Source organism: Bos taurus, chromosome 21 (genome assembly GCF_002263795.3).
Source record: "Bos taurus isolate L1 Dominette 01449 registration number 42190680 breed Hereford chromosome 21, ARS-UCD2.0, whole genome shotgun sequence".
NCBI classification, from domain to species: Eukaryota; Metazoa; Chordata; class Mammalia; order Artiodactyla; family Bovidae; genus Bos; species Bos taurus.
This window is the reverse complement of record NC_037348.1, coordinates 31,691,649-31,717,428: the sequence shown is the minus strand read 5'-3', so window position 1 is coordinate 31,717,428 and position 25,780 is coordinate 31,691,649. Positions and strand designations below refer to the sequence as shown.

At 39.2% G+C, this 25,780-nt stretch overlaps 1 protein-coding gene across 4 annotated transcripts in view; it reads left to right on the top strand.

Moving 5' to 3' along the window:
• The window catches only part of SCAPER (S-phase cyclin A associated protein in the ER), a 423,604-nt gene that overhangs the window by 302,573 nt on the left and 95,251 nt on the right, over positions 1 to 25,780 (top strand). The gene's annotated exons all lie outside the window — the stretch shown is intronic.

Below are 25,780 nucleotides of genomic sequence, written 5' to 3'. Positions count from 1 at the left end.
CAGAAAAAGAAATAAAAGGAATCCAAATTGGAAAAGAAGAAGTAAAACTCTCACTGTTTGCAGATGACATGATCCTCTACATAGAAAACCCTAAAGACTCCACCAGAAAATTACTAGAACTAATCAATGATTATAGTAAAGTTGCAGGATATAAAATCAACACACAGAAATCCCTTGCATTCCTATACACTAATAATGAGAAAACAGAAAGAGACATTAAGGAAACAATTCCATTCACCATTGCAACGGAAAGAATAAAATACTTAGGAATATATCTACCTAAAGAAACTAAAGACCTATATATAGAAAACTATAAAACACTGGTGAAAGAAATCAAAGAGGACACTAATAGATGGAGAAATATACCATGTTCATGGATTGGAAGAATCAATATAGTGAAAATGAGTATACTACCCAAAGCAATTTATAGATTCAATGCAATCCCTATCAAGCTACCAATGGTATTCTTCACAGAGCTAGAACAAATAATTTCACAATTTGTATGGAAATACAAAAAACCTCAAATAGCCAAAGCTATCTTGAGAAAGAAGAATGGAACTGGAGGAATCAACCTACCTGACTTCAGGCTCTATTACAAAGCCACAGTTATCAAGACAGTATGGTACTGGCACAAAGACAGAAATATTGATCAATGGAACAAAATAGAAAGCCCAGAGGTAAATCCACGCACATATGGACACCTTATCTTTGACAAAGGAGGCAAGAATATACAATGAATTAAAGACAATCTCTTTAACAAGTGGTGCTGGGAAAACTGGTCAACAGAATGAAACTAGAACACTTTCTAACACCATACACAAAAATAAACTCAAAATGGATTAAAGATCTCAACGTAAGACCAGAAACTATAAAACTCCTAGAGGAGAACATAGGCAAAACACTCTCTGACATACATCACAGCAGGATCCTCTATGACCCACCTCCCAGAATATTGGAAATAAAAGCAAAAATAAACAAATGGGACCTAATTAAACTTAAAAGCTTCTGCACAACAAAGGAAACTATTAGCAAGGTGAAAAGGCAGCCTTCAGAATGGGAGAAAATAATAGCAAATGAAGCAACTGACAAACAACTAATCTCAAAAATATACAAGCAACTCAGCTCAACTCCAGAAAAATAAATGACCCAATCAAAAAATGGGCCAAAGAACTAAATAGACATTTCTCCAAAGAAGACATACAGATGGCTAACAAACACATGAAAAGATGCTCAGCACCACTCATTATCAGAGAAATGCAAATCAAAACCACTATGAGGTACCATTTCACGCCAGTCAGAATGGCTGCAGTCCAAAAGTCTACAAGCAATAAATTCTGAAGAGGGTGTGGAGAAAAGGGAACTCTCTTACACTGTTGGTGGGAATGCAAACTAGTACAGCCAGTATGGAGAACAGTGTGGAGATTCCTTAAAAAACTGGAAATAGAAGTGCCTTATGATCCAGCAATCCCACTGCTGGGCATACACACTGAGGAAACCAGAAGGGAAAGAGACACATGTACCCCAATGTTCATCACAGCACTGTTTATAATAGCCAGGACATGGAAGCAACCTGGATGTCCATCAGCAGATGAATGGATAAGAAAGCTGTGGTACATATACACAATGGAGTATTACTCAGCCATTAAAAAGAATACATTTGAATCAGTTCTAATGAGATGGATGAAACTGGAACCTATTATACAGAGTGAAGTAAGCCAGAAAGAAAAACACCAATACAGTATACTAACGCATATATATGGAATTTAGAAAGATAGTAACAATAACCCTGTATACGAGACAGCAAAAGAGACACTGATGTATAGATCAGTCTTAAGGACTCTGTGGGAGAGGGAGAGGGTGGGGAGATTTGGGAGAATGGCATTGAAACATGTATAATATCATGTATGAAACGAGTCGCCAGTCCAGGTTCGATGCACGATACTTGATGCTTGGGGCTGGTGCACTGGGACGACCCAGAGGGAAGGTATGGGGAGGGAAGAGGGAGGAGGGTTCAGGATGGGGAACACATGTATACCTGTGGCAGATTCATTTTGATATTTGGCAAAACTAATACAATATTGTAAAGTTTAAAAATAAAATAAAATTTAAATTAAAAAAAAAAGAAAAAGGAAGAAAGATCTCAATCAATTTAACTTTATACCTCAAGAAACTAGAGAAAGAAAAACTAAGCCCAGAGTTAGCAGAAAAAAGAAATAATTAAAGATTAGAACAAACTGTCATAAAAACAGACACATAGACCAATAGAACAGAATAGAGAGCTTGGAAGTAAACCTACAAATACACAGCCAACTAAGATTTGACAAGACATAAAAAATATGAAAAGGAAAAGGTGGTCTCTTTAATAAATACTGTTGGATAATCTTCAGTAAACTCTATTGGGAAATGGTGGCTATCCACATGCAAAATAATGAAGTTGGACTCTATCTTACACCATACACAAAACTTAACTGCAAATGGACTTACAACTTACATGTAAAACCTGAACCCATAAAGCTCCTAGAAGAAACATGAGTAAAGCTCCTTGACATTGCTCCTGGCAGTGATTTTTTTTTTTTATGATATGAGAAAGCACAACAAAAGCAAAAATAAACAAATGGCACTACATTAAACTAAAAGGCTTCTGTACAGCAAAGGAAATAGTCAACAAAATGAAAAGGCAAACTGCAGAAGAGAATATATTTGAAAATTATATATCTGATGAAGGGTTAATGACTTAAATACATAAATATAAAAATCAGAAACACAAAAAGTAACAAGTATTGGCAAGAGTTTGGAGAAATGGGAACTCTTGTTTCCTGGTGGAAATGTGAAGTGGTGCACCTACTTTGGAAAACAATAATGACAGTTCCCCAAGAAATTAAAAATAGAACTACCATATGAGATTACTTCTTGGTATTTACCCAAAAAGTTGAAGTCAGAACCTCTGAGATCCTTGCACTCTCATGTTCCCTGTACCATTATTCATAATAACCAAGAGGGGGAGAGAACTGAAATGTTCATTGGTAGTTGAATAAAGAAAAATGCATGCGTGCATACACTGGAATATTATTCAGCCATAAAAAAGAAATCCTTCCATACGTGACAACATGGATAAACCTTGTGAAATAAGCCAGTCACAGAAGGGCACATACTGTATGATTTCACTATGTAGTCAGGCTCACTAAACTGAAAGTTAAGAGCTAGGATGAGGGCAAATGGAAAGTTGCTGTTCAGTGAGTATTGAGTTTCACTTATGCAAGATGAAAAAGTTCTAGAGATCTGATTTACAACCATGTGCATGTAGATAGACTATGAAATATACTTAAAATTGTTAGATGATAAATCTATGTTACATGTTTATTACCACCAAAAAAAGACAAGTATGAGTACTGCTGAGTACTGTGAAAATAGATTGATTGACTTTTAATGCGGACAAATTCTACATAGTCCATATTACAGATTGGTAAATGGAATTATGGCAAAGAGGTCATACAACTACCTAGTGATAGACTCATGACCTGAATGCAGGTCTCCTGAGTTCTTGTCCAGGACATTCCCTTCCTATAACCTAAATTGATGTGTCCTCACTTTATTGTCCTCACAAATGAGATAAAGTAATATTTTTGTGACTTTAATTTTATCCATGTTTCATATTTTCACCTGGGTAATATATACTGAAGAAGCATTTAATTAAAAGATTTATAATTTCTTGATGTTTCATTGCACTTTAAAAAGGCATTCAATATTTTATTAGCATTCTTATTTTTAATTCATAGTGACCTGCTCCTCATGGAATATTTAAAGAATACTCTTATAAATTGTGTGTATATATTTTCTGGAGCCAAAGAAACTGTTAATTGAAAAGTGATGTACAAACCTTAAATAATTGATATGATACTGTTGGATCAAAGAGACTGTTGGTGAGCACTGCAGAAGATGACAAGAAAGCCCTGTATACTAACAAAGAAAATATAAGTGCAACCTTACAGCAAGGGGATTGTTTTTCACTGAGTCTGGTGCAGAGCCATACGGATGCCTATTTTCATTATAGCAGCCTGGAATTGGTTGTTCACCACATTCTCTTCTTTGTACCAAGGAGCCAGAACATGGACTTCATAGTTAATTACATGGGAATAGAAATCCTTCAGCTCTCCACAAGTAACACTGGTCTTCCGGACGCCACTTGCCTCTTGTTTCTCCTTTCTCCACTGTGTGGTACTTGCTCAACATGTCAAGGGCACCCTACCCATTTCTTCATCAATAATGTGAATTCTGTTTCTCATATACTATATATATTATATATACATATATATATATTTATTGATACAGAGTGTATTAGAACCAGAGAGGAGGCTTTCATAATATCTAGTCTGGTCTAGTCCTCCTTGTCTTACAAATGAGGACAATGGAACTCAAAAAAAGAGAAGGATGGGAAATGTGTGGGCTGGGTATTTGCCAAAAATTTCACAGCCTGTTTCCAGTAGAATTGGGATACAAATTCAGGTCTCCTAAATCCCAACCTAACTTTTTCCCACTATATTACATGGCACACTGCTCCTTTAAGTCTGGTGAGAACAGTTAAAGGATATTGCGACTGGTATAGAACTTTACCCTTAAAGCTACATTCAAAATTGATCTAGTGAGAGAACATGGGTCAAATTATAACTCTTAAGTACCATTCTACTGCAGTGATATGAAATCATATCATCATCATCATTATTACTGTCACCTATAATCACGGAGGAACTGACACATCCAGCATCATAGTGGAGATTTTATCACACTGTTTTCAGATGGTGGGTAAAGCAAACACAATGGTTAAATATGTACAAAACTGAAGAAAGCAATTAGCAAACTTTATACACATAGATAGAACCATATGTGAAACATTAGAGAATATAAATTTTTTATAAATACACATGGGAAATTTACAAGAATTGACTATGCGCTAGGCCATAAAGCAAGTCTTAACATGCTTGAAAGAATCCATATCATACAAATGGTCCAGTTTTGCTTCCAATATTATTGAATAAGCTCCTACCAGAGTGACCCTTCTGCAGATGGCAGGAGGTATAAAGTATGAAAAAAACCTACTTGAAGGTGCTACAGACCTATCAAGAGCAGACAGATTCTGGTCGGAATAGACACTTGGAAGAAGGGAGCAGCATTGAGTAAGTTTCCTGGTTTTATGGCCTGAGGGCAGTACCACATGGGATGGCTAAAACTACCATAGAAAATCCACAGTCTTTCTGGCCTGAAGAACCAGAAGACAGAATTTGGGGCAAAGGTAACTGCGAGAATGTAGGGATGACATTCAAAAAGGAGATAACCAGAAAGGAGGATTCCCTAAATTATTTATAAATATCTGAATGACCCTGGTACCATATGTTTGTGGGACACTCCAAGTACTTCAGCTAAAGACAAACTGAACTGAGATTTCAACTGCTATCCATGAATAAAGTTTTGCAGTTGAATCCAGCAAAATCATATGCCTGCTTCTTTTTAAAAAATCAAACTGAAAAATATAACAAGTCAAAAATTCACTGAATGAATTAATAAATGATAATGATGAAAAACAGAAAAATAACATGAGACAAACACCCACAGTAATACTTATTGCAGGAGAGAATCATCAATGGATGCAAAAACTAGTGAGTAAAAGTATAATTAGGAAAAGGATATTTTTTAAGTTTCAGAATAACTTTGAATTACAGAGAAGGAAAATAGAAAATTTGCAATGAAGAAACTTGGCAGATTCTACCTTAACTGTGTGATCAAAACTAACATCACTAAAAACAATATATCAACATCATTTACCCTCTAATATCATATTCTTAGAAGCTCACACTGTCATTCTGTGACATTTGATACTTTTGCAAAATACGTCATCTAAATATGAGAAAATATCAAATAGTTCCAAATTGAAGATGGTCTACAAGATAGCTGATTAAATCAAAAGATTGAAGAATTCATAGAGACTAGAGAGATGTGAGGAGAAGGCAATGGCAACCTACTCCAGTACTCTTGCCTGGAAAATCCCATGGACGGAGGAGCCTGGTAGGCTGCAGTCCATGGGGTCGCACAGAGTCGGACACGACTGAAGCAACTTAGCAGCAGCAGAGAGATGTGACAACTAAATTCAATATGGGATTCTTGATTGGATCATGAAGCCAAAAAAAAAAAAAAGGACTTTAGTGAGAAAAACTGGGAAAAGTCTAATGAAGTCTATAGATTAGCTCATTGTTTTATATCAATGTTAATTTTCTGCTTTTAGTATTTGTGCTGTAATTATGTAGGGTGTTAACATCAGGGAAGACTGGGAGAGGTGTAAAATTATTTACAAAATAAGTATAAATTAAAAAAAAAAACAAAACAGTTCACTGGTGGACGTAACAGAGTGGAAGTAACAGAGGAAAGATTATTGAACTTTAAGTTATATGAATAGGAATTAACCAGTCTGATGAGTGTGTGTGGTGGAGAGATTGAGAGAACAAAAGCAAACAAAAAGGAACAGAACCTTAGGGAATTGTGGGCTAGTATTAAACGGTGTAATATGTATATTGGATATCCAGAAGAACAAAGAATGAAGCATTAAAATATTTTTGAAAGAATAATGTCTAAGTTTTTTCCAAATTTGATGAAAGTCATAAATATACAGACTCAATAAGTTCACCAACCCCCCAAAAGGATAAATACAAAGATAATCATGTCAAATTACAAAAAACAACTATAATAATAAGAGAAAATGTTGAAAGGTGCCACATTGCATACAGACAAATAATGATTCAGGTAATGCCTGACATCTGTCTCACCAGAGGCCAGAAGACAGTGAGCATTTTTTTATATAAATTTATTTATTTTAATTGGAGGTTAATTACTTTACAATATTGTATTGGTTTTGCCATACATCAACATGAATCCGCCACAGGTATACACGTGTTCCCCATCCTGAACCCCCCTCCCTCCTCCCTCCCCATACCATCCCTCTGGGTCATCTCATTTTTAAAATGCTAATAATTAGAAAAGAAAAATTCAGTCCATAATTTCTATATCCAGCACACAAAAAAATGCTTCAAGAATAAAGGTGAAATAAATACAGTTGAAATTTGGAAATATATGCCTTAGACAATTAGATGACAAAAGGTTGTACTATAGAAATGATAAAGTTCTTCAAACTGAAGAAAAATGACACCCAACGAAAATGACCATCTTTAGGAAGGAATGAAGAACTCTGGAAATGAAGATGTGTTCTTTGTTTTTCTAACAAAACTTTTAAATATACATGATGGTTTGAACAAAATTTTTAGTACTGTTGTTGTTTAGCTGCTCAGTTTTGTCTGATTCTTTACCACCCCATGGACTGTAGCCCACTAGGCTCCTCTGTCTATGGGATTTCCAAGGCAGGAATACTGGAGTGGGTTGCCATTTCCTTCTCCAAGGGATCTTTCCAACCCAGGGATCAAACACATGTCTCCTGCTTAGCAGGCAGATTATAATACGTTTAGGTGTACTGCATATGATGCATAGTATAACTATAATATAAAGGATGGAGAAATTCAGATTTAAACTGAATAAAAAATTCAGACTTAAACTGAAGAGGTAGGGAAAACCACTAGACCATTCAGGTATGACCAATAGATTAAGGGATTAGATCTGATAGACAGATGCCTGAAGAACTATGGACAGAGGTTCGTGACATTGTACAGGAGGAGGTGACCAAGACCATCCCTAAGAAAAAGAAATGCAAAATGGTTGTCTGAGGAGGACTTACAAATAGCTGAGAAAAAGAGAGAAGTAAAGGCAAAGGAGGAAAGGAAAGATATACCCATCTGAATGATGTAGAGTTCCAAGAATAGATAGCAGAGATAAGAAAGGCTTGCTCAGTGATCAGTGCAAAGAAATAGAGAAAAACAATAGAATGGGACTGATCTGATCTGATCTGATCTGATACTACATTCTTTCTCATTGTATTACATCAGAGGGTACATTATGTGAATTTGTGTTTATCATTGGTGATAATATGTTTGATCACTTGGTTAAGGCAGAGTCTTCTGGATTTCCCTGTTTAAAAGTACCTTTTTCCTTTTATAATTAGTAAGCAGTCTGTGGGGTGATAGGGTAACTCCATGAGAATTCTTTCTCCCAGCAGACTTTATCATTAGTTTTAGTATTCATTGATTCTTACCTGAAACAGTTCAGTTATTACTGTAGTGATTGTAAAATGGCAACTTTTATTTCTGTCATACTTTATATATTTATTAATTGACTTTTTCTCTAAAGAAGACATTTTGAACACATACACACACACAAAAACAAAACAATAGAATGGGAAAGACTAGAGTTCTCTTCAAGAAAATGAGAGATAACAAAGGAACATTTCATGCAATGATGGGCACAATAAAGGACAGAAATGGTATGGACCTAACAGAAGCAAAAGATATTAAGAGGAGGTGGCAAGAATACACAGAAGAACTATACAAAAATATCTTAATGACCCAGATAACCACAATGATGTGATCACTCACCTAGAGCCAGACATCTTGGAGTGTGAAGTCAAGTGGACCTTACTAGTGGAGGTAATGGAATTCCAGCTGAGCTGTTTCAAATACTAAAAGATGATGCTGTGAGAGTGCTGCACTCAATATGCCAGCAAATTTGGAAAACTCAGCAGGGGCCACAGGACTGGAAAAGGTCAGTTCTTATTGTAATCGCAAAGAAAGGCAATGTCAAAGAATGTTCAAACTACCATACAATTGCACTCATTTCACATGCTAGCAAAGTAATGCTCAAAATTCTCCAAGCGAGGCTTCAATAGTACATGAACCATCAACTTTCAGATGTTCAAGCAGGATTTAGAAAAGGCAGAGGAACCAAGAGATCAAATTGCCAGCATCCACTGGATCACTGAAAAAGCAAGAGAGTTCCAGAAAAACATCTACTTTTGCTTTATTGACTACACCAAAACCTCTGACTATATGGATCACAACAAACTGTGAAAAATTATTAAAAAGACGAGAATACCAAACCACCTTACCTGCCTCCTGAGAAGTCTGTATGCAGGTCAAGAAGTAACAGAGAACAAACATGGAACAATGGACTGGTTCCAAATTGGGGGAGGAGTACATCAAGGATGTATATTGTCACCCTGCTTATTTAACTTATATACAGAATACATCATGAGAAATATCAGGCTGGATGAAGCACAAGCTGGAATCAGATTGCCGGGAGAAACATCAATAACCTCAGATATGCAGGTGACACCACCCTTATGGCGAAAAGTGAAGAGTAACTAAAGAACCTCTTGTTAAAGGTGAAAGAGAAGAGTGAAAAAGCTAGCTTAAAACTCCACTTTCAAAAAACGAAGATCATGGCATCTGGTCCCATCACCCCATGGCAAATAGATGAGGAAACAATGGAAACAGAGACAGACTTTATTTTCTTGGGCTCCAAAATCACTGCAGATGGTGACTGCAGCCATGAAATTAAAAGATGCTTCCTGCTTGGAAGAAAACCTATGACCTACCTAGACAGCATATTAAAAAGCAGAGACATTACTCTGCTGACAAAGGTCCATCTAGTCAAAGCTCTGGTTTTTCCAGTTGTCATGTATGGATCTGAGAGTTGGACAATAAAGAAGGCTGAGTGCCAATGAATTGATGCTTTTGAACTGTGGTGTTAGAAAATACTCTTGAGAGTCCCTTGGACGGCCAGGAGATTCAACCAGTCAATCCTAAAGGAAATCAGTCCTGAATATTCAATGGAAGGACTGATGCTGAAACTGAAGCTCCTGTACTTTGGCCACCTGATGGGAAGAGCCAACTCATTGGCAAAAACCCCAATGCTGGGAAAGATTGAAGGCAGGAGGAGAAGGGGACTGCAGAGGATGAGATGGTTGGATGGCATCACTGACTCAATGGACATTTGGGCAATCTCTGGGAGATAGTGAAGGACAGGGAAACCTGGCGTGCTGCAGGGCATCTCAAAGAGTTGGACATGACTGAGCGACTGAACAACAACAATATAGTTGAAACATGTTTTTAAATGCCTGGAGAGAAATTTTTAAAACATCGTTAAACAGGGTGACAGCTACTCAGTGTATACTTTGTGCCAACTTGAACGCACTGTATTGTCATCTAACATAAAGACTCAGGAAAATGGGTGATCTCAGTGCTCAGACTGGAACCTGTAGTGTTCTGGGTGTCCTATAATAGAAGGTTCTAGCTGCAGGGAGAAAACTAGTGCAGATGAAAAGCACAGAGACCGTCACCAACAATTGCAAGGGAATAGTCCTGTTTCTTTGCATCTATCAAGTCTAGATGGGCTTCCCAGGTGGCTCAGTGGTAAAGAATCTGCCTGCCAATGCAGGAGACATGGGTTTGATCCCTGGGTTGGGAAGATCCCCTGGAGAAGGAAATGGCAACCTATTCCAGTATTTTTGCCTGGGAAATTCCATGGACAGAGGAGCCTGGCAGGCTACAGTCCACGGGGTCACAAAAGAGTTGGGCAGGACTGAGCGACTAAGCAAGAACATCAAGTCTAGGTACAGTCTTGGTAGTTTTTGTTTGTGAGGAGGAAGAGAAGCCTGAAATAAACCTAGCGAAGGTGAGAACCATACACATGCACATTTGTACACATACTCAGAAAGCAGAGAGAAAATGGAAGAATCTAAAAGGAAGGCAAGTGGGACCCAAGAAGAGAAGGAAATGGAAACAGGAGATCTAGGGAAGGGGATATAGAATGGAGGAAAAAGGAGACAGCTAGTGGGTCAGGTGTAGAGGGTGAGCAGAAATTATAAATAGAAGAGTGAATACAGAGAAACTGTTGGGGCCTTTCTCAGCACCCTGTAATAATTCAGTCTCTCTTCTGTCTTCTTGAAGCTTACATCCCTACCTACATCTTCATGTTTGTTCTTAGACACAGTAGGGCACCAAGCAGAAGGCCTTCTGGCTCTTCTAGTAAGTGAAGGAGAACAGGAATACTGACATTAAAATGGCCATACACACAGCTAAGTTCCTGTTTCTCTGCCCTTTCCCAGTCCTCTTGGGGTTTTATAAGATGTTGGAAATAGACTAAAAGCATTCTTTATGTTTGGCCTCTGCTTTTGCTTAGTTCATTCTCACCTGTGAAAGCAGTCTGTTCAGAGAGAAAAAAGCAGTAATATTAGGTCTCATTAACACCTCTGACTGCAGCAAATAAGAGTCTTAAAGTTGACTACACTTCAGTATGTAGTTTTGTTTCTTTAATGATAACTTGCTTTCTCTTGAATCTTGACAATATAATTGAACAAATCCTGATGCTTTTAAAAGTGTGGTTGAAGTTTAGCAGTTTCTTAGAAACATACTATCCCTATGAGTGCATGCTAAGTCACTCCAGTCGTGTCCGACTCTATGACCCTATGGACTCTAGCTCTCCAGGCTTCTGTGTTCACAGGATTCTCCAGGCCAAGAATCCTGGAGTGGGTTGCCATGACCTCCTTCAGGGGATCTTCCCAACCCAGGGATCGAACCCATGTCTCTTATGTCTCCTCATTGGCAGACGCGTTCTTTACCACTAGTACCACGTGGGAAGCCCCACATACCAGCAGTGTCTCTCCTTGCTATTTACCCAAGAAAAACGAAAACACTTCTTCACAAAAACAGCTTGTACAAGAATGACATTAGCAACTTTATTCATAAATAACTAAAATCCTTAAACAGCACACATATCCAGCAACAGGTGATAATGATAAACAGATTATGGTATATCCATACAATGGAATAACATCTAGCAATAAAAAGGAATGGGCTGATGATACACTGAACAGCATGAATGAATTATTCAGAAGAAAAAAAGCCAGATTCAAAAGTCTACCTACTGTATGATTCCACTTATTTGAAGTTGTAGAAAATACAGAATAATTCATGACACACAAAACAGATCAGTAGTTGCCTAGAATACTGAAGGTGTTGAAGGACACTGACTTCAAAGGAGCAAAGGGAACTTTGGGGGCTGTTGAAGTGTTCTTTATCATGATGGTCTTACACAAGTACATACATCTGTGAAAACTTACTGAAAGATGCACTTAAAATAGTGAAGTTTACAGTAAAATTTATTTTTAAAATGTGCCTTTGAAGATGTAGCAAAATGCTATCAGCTGATGAATCTAGGTAAAGAGTATAGTTCATTTTTTAATATTCTTTGGCTTTTCTAACAGCCTGACATGTTTCAAAACAAGAATTGTGAGAAGCGTGCCTTTGTTTCCATACAGAAGGGTCTTTAGCTTTTGGCACTGTAAGCTGAGGGAAATTTAACTTTTTGCCCTAGACTTAGAAGGGGAGAAGTACTGTTTAAGAGGCAGCAGTGTAAAGACACTGATTACATTAGTGAAGGGTGAAAAAGCTAGTACACCATCTTTATATGCTTTTATATCCATTTTCTCTTTTTTTGTTGTTGATATGAATAACATAGAGGGAATGGCTATTGATTTTCTCTTCTTCTGTTTTAAGCATATGTAATTTATTCCACTTACTTGTGTGCCTTCTTTAGGCAAAAATATGTTATACTAGGCATCACAAGAAATCAGAGACAGTATGGTGTGGAGCTTGCTTTCAGGAAATCATAGTCTTAATGCAGAGGTCAACAAGCTAGGACTATAGGCCAAACCATCACCTGTTTGTAAATAAAGTTTTATTGAAACACAGTCACATTCATCTGTTGCATATGACTGCTTTCTCCCTGCAGTGGTAGAGTTGAGTGGTTTTGATGGATACTGTATGACTGCAAAGCATAAAATATTTGCTCTCTATCCCTTTATAGAAAAAGTTTGCCATCCTCTAGTCTTGTAAAATGAGACACGAATGCCAAAGCAAAGAGTGCCATAGGCAGAGCAAAGAACTGGGTGTTCTGAAGGTTCAGAGGAAGGAGAGATTCCTTCCTAAGAGGAAAGTTGGAGAAGGCCTCACTGAGGAATTGTTGGAAGCTAAACCTAAGTAGAAATTAGGCAAGTGGGAATGGAGCAGGAGGCTTGGAAGGAACACTTGAATGGGCTCTTGAAAATCATCAGGTATAGAGAAAAGAATGTCCAATTCAGCATCCTTAGACCTGCTTGTCAACAAATCATAAAATATCAAGAACTATAAAGATCTTTAAGGATTCTCTCATACAGCCAGCCCTTTCAAGTTTCAGGTGAGAGAACAGACTTAAAAAGGTTAAATAACTCATGCAAGGTCACATACAAAGTTAGTGGAGGGAGCTAGCCTAATACCCATTGCTTTTGCCTCCACACCTTGTGTTGGGCATCCTGAGGCACTTTGATAAGCACTGACTGAATTGAAATGACTTGCCTTCCTGGAAGAAGTCTCATCTAAGGTGTGGGCATGCAGATCAGACTGTGTAGAAGACTTTTGTCAAATCACACTTACTGTCCCTTCCTTTGAGGTTTACTGCGTGCAGTGAGAAATGTCAGTGGGGATTTGTTTCCCAAATGAATGCTGTGAAAGAGGAAGACCAAAACCTGTTTTTTAATTGTGCATTTCACATATGGTTTGATAGATGTTTGACAGGTATTTTTAGAAAAACAAATGACATATTTCTGAAAACTACCTGTTGTCGCTGATAATTAACTTGGGAATATGCGGCTTCTATGTTGGATCAGAATACCCATCCTGAAACTGGCACTTGTATTTTTCTCTGTTTCATCCCTGCATGTGTTTTTGACCAAGTTTCCAAATGTTAAGCTATCATTTGTAAAATGCCAGCATCATCAGCTTTATTGTATTACTATCGTTTAGTTGCTAAGTCATGTCTGAGTCTTTGGGACCCTATGGACTGTAGCCCTCCAGGCTTCTCTGTCCACGGGATTCTCCAGACAAGAATACTGGAATGGGTTGCCATGCCCTCCTCCAGAAGATCTTCCCAACCAAGGGATCGAACCTGTGTCTCCTACATTGGCAGGTGGATTCTTTACCTCTGAGCCACCAGGGAAGCCCTCCTGAAATTTAGCATGCCAAAAACTGGGCCTGTCCTCCCCCCTTTACCATCCTGCTAAATAACACTACCATCTGTGCCAAAAACCTAGGGAATGTTTTGAAACCATACTTCCCCTTAACTCCTCTTCCTCCCCATTCACCAAATATGCAATTAATCAGATTATTCTGTAGCCCCCATCATGTCTCATTTGTAGCAATATGGTAGCCACCTTCCTTGCCTTCAGTTTTAATCTCTACCATAACACCATGTTATGACAAGAGTCCTGTGTCTAAAATGAATCCTTCTTTGGCTCACCCATCACCTCCAAGATTAAGAGCCAAAATCCTTAATGAAGCACACCAGGCATGTGGTCCTATAGTCTCATTTCCTGCTGCTCTGGCTACACCCAGCAACCTGCAGCTCTCTGAGTGTCTGCACTCTTCCAGGCCTTCTTTCACGCTATATTCTTTTGTGTATGCTACTGCCCCCCCACCACCACCCCACCAAGCTCTTTTCACTAAGCTCTTCTCTTCAGTGAGACTCAGCTCAGGAGTTACCTCCTTCTCATGGTGTTCCTTGTGCCAGTCCTCATAGAGATTACTTCTGGGGTTGTACTTACTGCATGGAATTCTAATTATTCTTTACTTACCTGTAAACTTTTGAAAGCAAGACTGCTTTTATTTTCATCCATTGAGCTTATCACAGAGCTCTAGGATGTAGTATTGTGAAAATGTTTGATAAATGAATGAAAGAATCATAAGCTCATGTGCTTTAGAGAACTATAATGTCATTTCAAATATAGTTGAAATGTGAATGACAGACATTTCCTTTTTCACATTTGTCTGCTTCATTATCTACATACAACTATTTCTGTAACCTAAGGGATTCCTCCAGAACTTAATCTCCTTCCTATGAAGTGGGTAACATGGCTCAGTGATTATCTGTAACATCTCTCTCCTCACATCTTTTATTTAAACCTATCTAAAGAGATTAACCCAAAACTCAGCTACCATTTCTATATGTGCAAAGTGTAAAAAGACCTATGGGAAAATAGTCTGTATATATATTTCCCTAAAGTTCTACCTTTAAAACTTTGATTAAGAGGAGCTTTGCAGCTTTTGCAGAATATGAAGCATTGTCTTTTGGGTAGCTACTACAATGGGAGACAGTGTTTAAATGATTCATTAGCATTGGATGAAACCTGAATTTTCATTTATCTAATTGTGGTCACTTGTCAGACTACTCTGAAAAGTGGTAATAAAAATTTCCTCACACTTGTTTAGTGCCTTCTAATTTTCAAACACTTTCACATGTCACCTTAATTAATCCTCACTACAGTACTGTAAAGTAGTTTAAGGCCCAGGCCTAGCAGTGAGACTGCCTGGATTGAAATCTTGAACCTACCGTGATAGTCTCTCTAAACCCTAGCTTTCTTGTCTGAAAACAGGAGTGGCAGTGCTGCTGTGTGGGGATACCATCTGGGTTCAGTTCAGTCGCTTAGTGGTGTCCGACTCTTTGCGACTCTACGAACTCCAGCACACCAGGCCTCCCTGTCCATCAACAAATCCCGGATCCTACCCAAACTCATGTCCATTGAGTGGGTGCTGCCATCCAGCCATCTCATCCTCTGTCGTCCCCTTCTCCTCCTGCCCTCAATCTTTCCCAGCATCAGGGTCTTTTGAAATGAGTCAGCTCTTTGCATCAGGTGGCCAAAGTATTGGAGTTTCCGCTTCAGCATCAATCCTTCCAATGAATATTCAGGATTGATCTCCTTTAGGATAGAATGGTTGGATCTCCTTGCAGTCCAAGGGACTCTCAAGAGTCTTCTCCAACACCACAGTTCAAAAGCATCAATTCTCTGGCACTCAGCTTTCTTTATAGTCCAACTCTCACATCCATATATGACTACTGGAAAAACCATAGCCTTGACTAGACAGACCTTTGTTGGTAAAGTAACGTCTCTGCTTTTGAATATGCTATCTAGGTTGGTCATAACTTTCCTTCCAAGGAGTAAGCATCTTTTAATTTCATGGATGCAATCACCATCTGCAGTGATTTTGGAGCCCAAGAAAATAAAGTCAGCCACTGTTTCCATTGTTTCCCCATCTGCTTGCCATGGAGTGATGGGACTGTGATGGAGTCATGGAGTGATGAACTCCTTATTGCCAAATTCAGACTTAAATTGAAGAAAGTAGGGAAAACCACTAGACCATTCAGGTATGACCTAAATCAAATCCCTTATGATTATACAGTGGAAGTGAGAAATAGATTTAAGGGCCTAGATCTGATAGATAGAGTGCCTGATGAACTATGGAATGAGGTTCATGACATTGTACAGGAGACAGGGATCAAGACCATCCCCATGGAAAAGAAAAAAGCAAAATGGCTCTCTGGGGAGGCCTTACAAATAGCTGTGAAAAGAAGAGAAGTGAAAAGCAAAGGAGAAAAGGAAAGATATAAACATCTGAATGCAGAGTTCCAAAGAATAGCAAGAAGAGGTGAGAAAGCCTTCTTCAGCGATCAATGCAAAGAAATAGAGGAAAACAACAGAATGGGAAAGACTAGAGACCTCTTCAAGAAAATCAGAGATGCCAAAGGAACATTTCATGCAAAGATGGGCTCGATAAAGGACAGAAATGGTATGGACCTAACAGAAGCAGAAGATATTAAGAACAGATGGCAAGAATACACAGAAGAACTGTACAAAAAGGATCTTCACGACCCAGATAATCACGATTGTGTGATCACTGACCTAGAGCCAGACATCCTGGAATGTGAAGTCAAGTGGGCCTTGGAAAGCAGCACTACGAACAAAGCTAGTGGAGGTGATAGAATTCCAGTTGCGCTATTCCAAATCCTGAAGGATGATGCTGTGAAAGTGCTACACTCAATATGCCAGCAAATGTGGTAAGCTCAGCAGTGGCCACAGGACTGGAAAAGGTCAGTTTTCATTCCAATCCCAAAGAAAGGCAATGCCAAAGAATGCTCAAACTACCGCGCAATTGCACTCATCTCACACGCTAGTAAAGTAATGCTCAAAATTCTCCAAGCCAGGCTTCAGGAATATGTGAACCATGAACTTCCTGATGTTCAAGCTAGTTTTAGAAAAGGCAGAGGCACCAGAGATCAAATTGCCAACATCCTCTGGATCATGGAAAAAGCAAGAGAGTTCCAGAAAAACATCTATTTCTGCTTTATTGACTATGCCAAAGCCTTTGACTGTGTGGATCACAATAAACTGTGGAAAATTCTTCAAGAGATGGGAATACCAGACCACCTGATCTGCCTCTTGAGAAATCTGTATGCAGGTCAGGAAGCAACAGTTAGAACTGGACATGGAACAACAGATATTCAAATAGGAAAAGGAGTACATCAAGGCTGTATATTGTCACCCTGCTTATTTAACATATATGCAGAGTACATCATGAGAAACGCTGGACTGGAAGAAACACAAGCTGGAATCAAGATTGCTGGGAGAAATACCAATAACCTCAGATATGCAGATGACACCACCCTTATGGCAGAAAGTGAAGAGGAACTAAAAAGCCTCTTGATGAAAGTGAAAGTGGAGAGTGAAAAAGTTGGCTTAAAGCTCAACATTCAGAAAACGAAGATCATGGCATCCAGTCCCATCACTTCATGGGAAATAGATGGGGAAACAGTGGAAACAGTGTCAGACTTCTTTATTTTTCTGGGCTCTAAAATCACTGCAGATGGTGACTGCAGCCAGGAAATTAAAAGACGCTTACTCCTTGGAAGGAAAGTTATGACCAACCTAGACAGCATATTCAAAAGCAGAGACATTACTTTGCCAACAAAGGTTTGTCTAGTCAAGGCTATGGTTTTTCCTGTGGTCATGTATGGATGTGAGAGTTGGACTGTGAAGAAGGCTGAGCGCCCAAGAATTGATGCTTTTGAACTGTGGTGTTGGAGAAGACTCTTGAGAGTCCCTTGGACTGCAAGGAGATCCAACCAGTCCATTCTGAAGAAGATCAACCCTGGGATTTCTTTGGAAGGAGTGATGCTGAAGCTGAAACTCCAGTACTTTGGCCACCTCATGCGAAGAGTTGACTCATTGGAAAAGACTCTGATGCTGGGAGGGATTGGGGGCAAGAGGAGAAGGGGACGCCAGAGGATGAGATGGCTGGATGGCATCACTGACTCGATGGGCGTGAGTCTGAGTGAACTCTGGGAGTTTGTGATGGACAGGGAGACCTGGCGTGCTGCAATTCATGGGGTCACAAAGAGTTGGACACGACTGATCGACTGATCTGATCTGATGGGACCGGATGCCATGATCTTAGTTTTCTGAATGTTGAGCTTTAAGCCAGCTTTTTCACTCTCCTCCTTCACTTTCATCAAGAGGCTCTTTAGTTCTTCTTCACTTTCTGCCATAAGTGAAAGTGAAAGTGAAGTTGCTCAGTCATGTCCAACTCTTGTGATCCCATCAACTGTAGCCTACCAGGCACCTCTGTCCATGGGATTTTCCAGGCAAGAATACTGAAGTGGGTTGCCATTTCCTTCTCCAGGAGATCTTCCCGACCCAGGGTTTGAACCCGGGTATCCTGCATTGTAGGCAGACACTTTACCATCTGAGCCACCAGGGAAGTCTTCTGCCATAAGGGTGGTGTCAAGCCTGTATATAGTTACCCTGCTTATTTAATTTCTGTGCAAAGTACATCTGCATAGAATGTTATGCCCTTCTGCCATAAGGGTGGTGTCATCTGCATATCTGAGGTTATTGATATTTCTCCCGGCAATCTTGATTCCAGCTTGTGCTTCCTCCAGCCCAGCGTTTCTCATGATGTACTCTGCATAGAAGTTAAATAAGCAGGGTGACAGTATACAGCCTTGACATACTCCTTTTCCTATTTGAAACCAGTCTGTTGTTCATGTCCAGTTCTAACTGTTGCTTCCTGACCTGCATACAGGTTTCTCAAGAGGCAGGTCAGGTGGTCTGGTATTCCCATCTCTTGAAGAATTTTCCACAGTTTATTGTGATCCACACAGTCAAAGGCTTTGGCATAGTCAATAAAGCAGAAATAGATGTTTTTCTGGAACTCTCTTGCTTTTTTGATGATCCAGCAGATGTTGGCAATTTGATCTCTGGTTCCTCCGGCTTTTGTAAAACCACCTTGAACATCTGGAAGTTCACAGTTTGTGAAAAGCCTGGCTTGGATAAGTGAGATGAACTGAGTGAAGCCATTAGCATTGGTATCTCACATTGTTAAGTGCTCATGTTAACTGCTCTTATGCTCCCTACTGCCTCTTTCACTACTTCTGTTACCACTGTAAGGAAAATCCCTGCTTAGTGACAGTGGATATTACTCTCTGGAAGAATCAGAGGCCTTAAAAAGGGGTTAAGCACTCAGGCTGTACCCTTCTACCATGGTGGTTTCAGAGAGGGCTGAATGGAAAACTGGGATTTTAATCATCACCTAGCAGTAATTAGCCCCTCTCTTCCCCCCAGGGAGCTTCCCAGGTGCCTCAGTGGTAAAGAATCCACCTGCCAAGCAGGAGATGCAGGTTCAATCCCTGGGTCAAAAAGATCTCATGGAGAGGGAAATGGCAACACACTCTAGTATTCTTGCCTGTGAAATCCTGTGGACAGAGAAGTGTGGTAGGCTACAGTCCTTGGGGTCACAAAGAGTTGGACATGACTTAGAGACAACACAGCCTCCCACCAGGGTCAGTACAGACCATGCTGAGAGCTTGAATTTTCACCTCACCCAGAAATAGTGAGACTCCCTCTTTCTCTTTCTCACCAGAGTGGATCAGAAAGGGCCAAATAGGATGCCAGGACTTACCACCTTCCTCTAGTAACAAGTCCCACCACCCTTACACCTTCCGGTGGTAACCCTCCTGTGGAGGCGTTATGGGGAGCCGTAACATCTGCCTCTGCCTCCCCAAACCAGCAAGCCAGTGGGGTGTCAGTGGAGAGCTAAGTGAAGAGCCTGACAGTCATGGGCCATCATTCTCACCAAGGGTGTCAATGAAGGCCCACCAGGGAACCTGCACTTCTGTCCCTACCTGACAGTGACAAGGTGGTACGCCTGACCCCAAACCAACACAGTCCCAGAAAAGGCCTTTTAAAATGCACAATTTAAACAAGATCTGGAGTCTTAAAATGTAATACCCAAGACATCAAAGATATAATTTAAAAAATCAGTCATCCAACCAAGAGCCTGAATGAGAATCCCGTGGACAGAGAAGTGTGGTAGGCTTACAGTCCATGGAGTTACAAAGAGTCAGACATGATTTAGTGACTGAGCAACAGTAGTTATAAAATGTTATCATTGGAGGAAACTGGGACATGTATATAGAACTACTCTATACTTTTATTTTCAGTTTCCAATTAATCTGTAATTATTTTATATTAAAGAGTTAAAAAAAACAAATGCCAATTCACCCAGTCGTATTTCTTCGAGCTTCATAGTCCAACATTCTTTCAACATCTTGCCTTGCTGCTCTGTGCTGCCTTACAAATCATCACAGGACCTCGTTAGATATGCAGGTGTGTATAAGCCCAATGGAGAAGGCAATGGCACCGCATTCCAGTACTCTTGCCCGGAAAATCCCATGGATGGAGGAGGCTGCAGTCCATGGGGTCGCTAAGAGTCAGACATGACTGAGCGACTTCACTTTCACTTTCCACTTTCATGCATTGGAGAAGGAAATGGCAACCCACTCCAGTGTTCTTGCCTGGAGAATCCCATGGACAGAGAAGCCTGGTAGGCTGCAGTCCATGGGGTCGCACAGAGTCAGACACAACTGAAGCGACTTAGCAGCAGCAGCAGAATAAGCCCAACATTCCGTTTATGATGCACATTTATTCTCCTCATTGTACCTCTTACTCTTCTCACTCCTGACACCTCCATCACAGCAAATGAAATACTCTTTTCTGTTCTGTTTGACTTTTATTTAGGCTGTGTTGGTCTCTTGCCATTTACTAGGCTGTATTCCAGAAAGTCCTTTAAATGTCCACTAGAAATTAAATGACTTCAAAATACTTAATTCTTATGATTTAGAAATCCCACTTCTGGGTATGTTTCCAGATACTAAAATAAGTATCTCGAAGAGATATCTGCATTCTTATGTTCACTGAAGCATCATTCATAATAGCTAAATTGAAAAAAGTACCAAACTTAAGGGAACCAGCAGAAGTGATGCTGAGGAGGAGTTTTACAGCTAAAAATGCTTGTATTAAAAAAAAGAAATATCTCAGATCAACAACATACATTGCAACTTGAAGAAATAGAAAAAGAACAACAAACTAAACACAAAGAAAATAATATAGCTTAGAGAAGAAAAAAGCTAAATAAAGAATGGACAGACAACATAGAAAATAATGAAGCCAAAAGTTGATTTTTTCAAAAAGATTGACAGAGTTAATAAGCCTTTAGTTATATGGACAATTTTTTTTTAAAGGAGAAGAAGTAGAAGACTGAAATTACTAAAATCAGAAGTGAAAGTGAGGTCATTACTACCAATTCTATGAAAATGAAAAGGATGGTAAGAAAGTACAGTGAACAGTTGTACACCAAAAACTTGGATAACCTAGATGAAATGGAAAAATTCCTAGAAGCACAAAATCTACCAAGACTAAATCATGGAGAAATAGAAAATCTGAATAACGTATAACTAAGGAGGTGGAATCTGCAATTTAAACTCTTAAAACAAAGAAAAGCCCTGTACCTGATGGTTTCACTGGCAAATTCTAGCAAACATTTAAAGAACTACTATCTGTACGTCTCAAACTTTAAAAAAAAAAAACTAAATGAAGAGAAGGGAACATTTCCTAACTCATTCTATGAGGCCAGCATACTTACTATGAAAGCCTGTGAGAACACTACAAAAGAATAAAACTACAGACCAGTATCCCTTGTGAATACTGATGTAAAAATCCTCAAGAAAATACTACCAAACCAAATTCAGCAGCATATTAAGAGGATTATACACCACTCCCAAGTGCAGTTTATTCCTGGAATTCAAGCTTGGTTCAACATACAAAAACGAATCAGTGTATTACACCCCCTTAACAGAAGGAAGGAACGAAATACACATGATAATCTCAGTTGCTACAGAAAAGCATTTGACAAAATACAGCACCATTGTGTGTCAAAAGAAAAACCATTGTATAAACTAGAAAGAGAAGGAAAGTATCTTCACATAATAAAATTCATATATGAAAATCTATAGCAAACAATATACTCAGTGGTGAAAGACTAAAAGCTTTTCCCCTAAGATCAAAAACAGGCAGTGTCCATACTCACTGCTTCGACTCAACATAGTACTGAAGTTCTAGCCAGAGGAGTTAGGCAAGAAATAGAAATAAAAGTCATGCAAATTGAAAAGGAAGAAATGATCATTGTTTTTTCCTAATATGATCTTATATGTAGAGAACCTTCAAGATTCCACACAAATGAAAAAAAACTGTTAGAACTAGTAAATGAATTCAGCAAAGTAGCAGGATACAGAGCAACAAGCAAATTTAACTACAAAACTACAGTAATCCAGGAGTGTGCGTGTGTGTGCGTTCTCAGTCATGTCCAACTCTTGGACCCCATGAACTGTATCTCTCCAGGCACCTCTGTCCATGGGATTTTCTAGGCAAGAATACTGGAGTGGATGGCCATTTTCTTCTCCAGGGGATCTTCCTGACTCGAGAATCAAACCCACATCTCCTGTGTCTCCGGCATTGGCAGGTGGATTCTAAGACAAAAATGAATCAAGGAACTAAATATAAAAGCTAAAATAATAAAACCCATGGAAAAACATAGGGCAGGGGTTTCATGATGTTGGATTTGGCAGTGATTTCTTGTATATGACACAAAAGGCACGGGTAACAAAAGAAAATAGACATATTGGACTGAATGATTTTCTTTTTAATTTGTGCATCAAAAGACACTATGAATATAATAAAGAGGCAGCCTTCAGACTAGGAGAAAATATTGGCAAATCATTTATCTGATAGGGAATTAATATCTAGAATATATAGGAAACTCCTGCAACTCAGTAACAACAGCAGCAAAATAAAGCCCAATTAAAATATTGTCAAAAGACTTGGACGTTTCTCCAAAGAAGATATGTGAATAACCAATAAGCACATGAAAAGATACTCAACATCATTAATCATTAGGGAAATGAAATATTACCTCATATTCATTCATAAGGATGGCCATTGGCAAAAAGATTAAAAAAACAAATGGTTTGGTGAAGATATGGAGAAATTGGAACCCTTGTGCACTGCTGATGGGAATGTAAAATGGTTACAACCATTGTAGAAAATGGTGTTTTCTTTAAAGTGTCTAAAGGAACTCATTCTTGAAAAAACTAAAAATAAAATTACCATATGGTCCAGTAATTTTGCTTCTGAGTATATACCAAAAAGACTTGCAATAAGAATCTTTTTGAAAAGATATTCATATATTCATAGCAACATTATTCACAGTAGATAAAATGTGGAAACAAACCCGAATGCTCATCAATGAATGAGTGGATAAATAAAGTTGTGGTATATCCATACAGGGGAGTGTTATTCAGCCTTCAAAAGTTTAGAAGGAAATTCTGCTGTGCACTTCAGCATGCATGAACTCTGAGGATATTATGCTTAGTGAAGGAAGCCAGTCACACAAAGACAGAATACTGTGTGATTCCACTTACATGAGGTGCTTAGCGTAGTCAAGATTATAAAGACAGAATGTTGAATGTTGGTTCCCAGAGGCCCTGGGAAGGAGAGAATGGAGAGTTATTGTTTCGTGGGTATAGAGTTTCAGGTTTGCAAGATGAAAAGAATTAAGGGGATGAATGGTGGCGATAGTTGCACAGAAATGTGAATGTATTTATTACCACTGAACTGTGCGCTTAAACGTGGTGAAGAGGGTAAATTTTGTGTTACATGTATTTTGCCCCAACTTTTTAAAAGACAAAAATGGGTTAAAAGAGTAGATGCCTCATGATAATTGTCTCATATACCTTAGAAGGTGATATAGCCCAGCCTCTGGAATCAGACTACCTGGATACAAATTCTAACTCCATAATTAGTGAACTTCTAATTTTGAACCAATTTCTTTGCTTCTCTAAAACTCAATTTTCTCACCTATAATTTGGGGGTAAACAATAGTACCATTCTCAAAGAATTTTGTAGTCTTTTAAAAACACTTGTTAAGTACATATATGAGGAACTGAACATTAGTTACGAGGGGTAGAACAGTGTATGAAGCACATTTGTCCCAGTCTTCACAGAGCTTCTGTTTTACCAGGTATGGGAAGTAGGCATCATGAGATTAATTACGTGATTAGCGTTGTGACACATGCAAAAAGAACGTGTACAAAGTACACTAGGAAAGCGTAAATGGGGACTGACCAAGTCAGGAGGGTCAAGAAAGGCCTCCCAGAAGAAGTCACGTTTACATTAAAATCCTGAGGCTTTAGTTTTTGCCTGTTAGCTAGGCAGAAGGGGAGGTGAGAGGATAATCTAGGCAGAGAGTATAGCTCCTGAGAGAGCCCTGAGGTGGAAAAGAGCTTGTGGAATTCAGGGAACCAAAGAAAGGCCATTGAGGCTAGATCCTCGTGAGCAAGAAGTGAAGGGAATCAATTTGGGCAAGTGAGGTAGACTGGGGCCAAAGCTGGACTTTGTAGGTTCAGTTAAGTTTCTGACTTTAGTCATAAATGTACACTCTGGAAGGGTGTCAGGTACAATCAGAAATGGACTTTGGGGGAACAAATATGAATGCAGAGAAACCAATTAGATTGTCAGAGTAGTCTGTAAGAAAGATTATGATGACTTGGACTACTATAAGTATGGCCATGAAAATGGAGTCAAGAAATATTCAGGATGTAGAATTGGGGTGTGTCTATGCTGAGTTACTTCAGTTGCGTCTGACTCTTTGCGACACTGTGGACTGTGTAGCCTGCCAGGCACCTCTGTGCATGGGATTCTCCAGGCAAGAATACTGGAATGGGTTGCCATGCCCTCTTCCAGAGGATCTTCCCACCCCAGGGATCGAACCCGCATCTCTTGCATCTTCTGCATCGCAGGCAGATTCTTTACCTCTGAGCCACTGGGGAAGCCCTTAAAATTGGTAGGTTTTGGTAATGGATATGTAGAGTAAGGGGGGCCTCCCAGGTGGCACTAGTGATAAAGAACCTTCCTACCAATTTAGGAGACATAAGAGTTGCAGGTTTGATCCCTGGGTCGGTAAGATCCCCTGGAGGAGGGCATAAGCTAAGCTAAGCTAAGTCGTTTCAGTCGTGTCCAACTCTGTGCGACCCCATAGACAGCAGCCCACCAGGCTCTGCCGTCCCTGGGATTGATTCTCCAGGCAAGAATACTGGAGTGGGTTGCCATTTCCTTCTCCAATGCATGAAAGAGAAAAGTGAAAGTGAAGTCGCTCAGTCATGTCCGACTCTTAGCGATCCCATGGACTGCAGCCTACCAGGCTCCTCCATCCATGGGATTCTCCAGGCAAGAGTACTGGAGTGGAGTGCCATTGCCTTCTCCAAAGGAAACCCACTATTCATATTCCAGATAGATGGCTTTATTTGAATAATTTCATGATCATAAATTAGACCTACAGAATCATAGACACTGAGAATAAAAAGAGGCCTTAGAGATTAACCATTCCATCCTCCTACTAGGAAAGAAACAGTGATGTTGGGATAAATCACTATACATGAAATCAGGCGTTCTGAATTTGAGAAGCTGTGTTATCATTTACTGACTTCACAAGCTTGTTCAAGTTGTTTTACCTGTCTGAGCCTGTTTTCTCACTTGCACAATAAGGATAATAATAAATATATTTGAGAGTTGCTGTAAACATTTAATGAATTA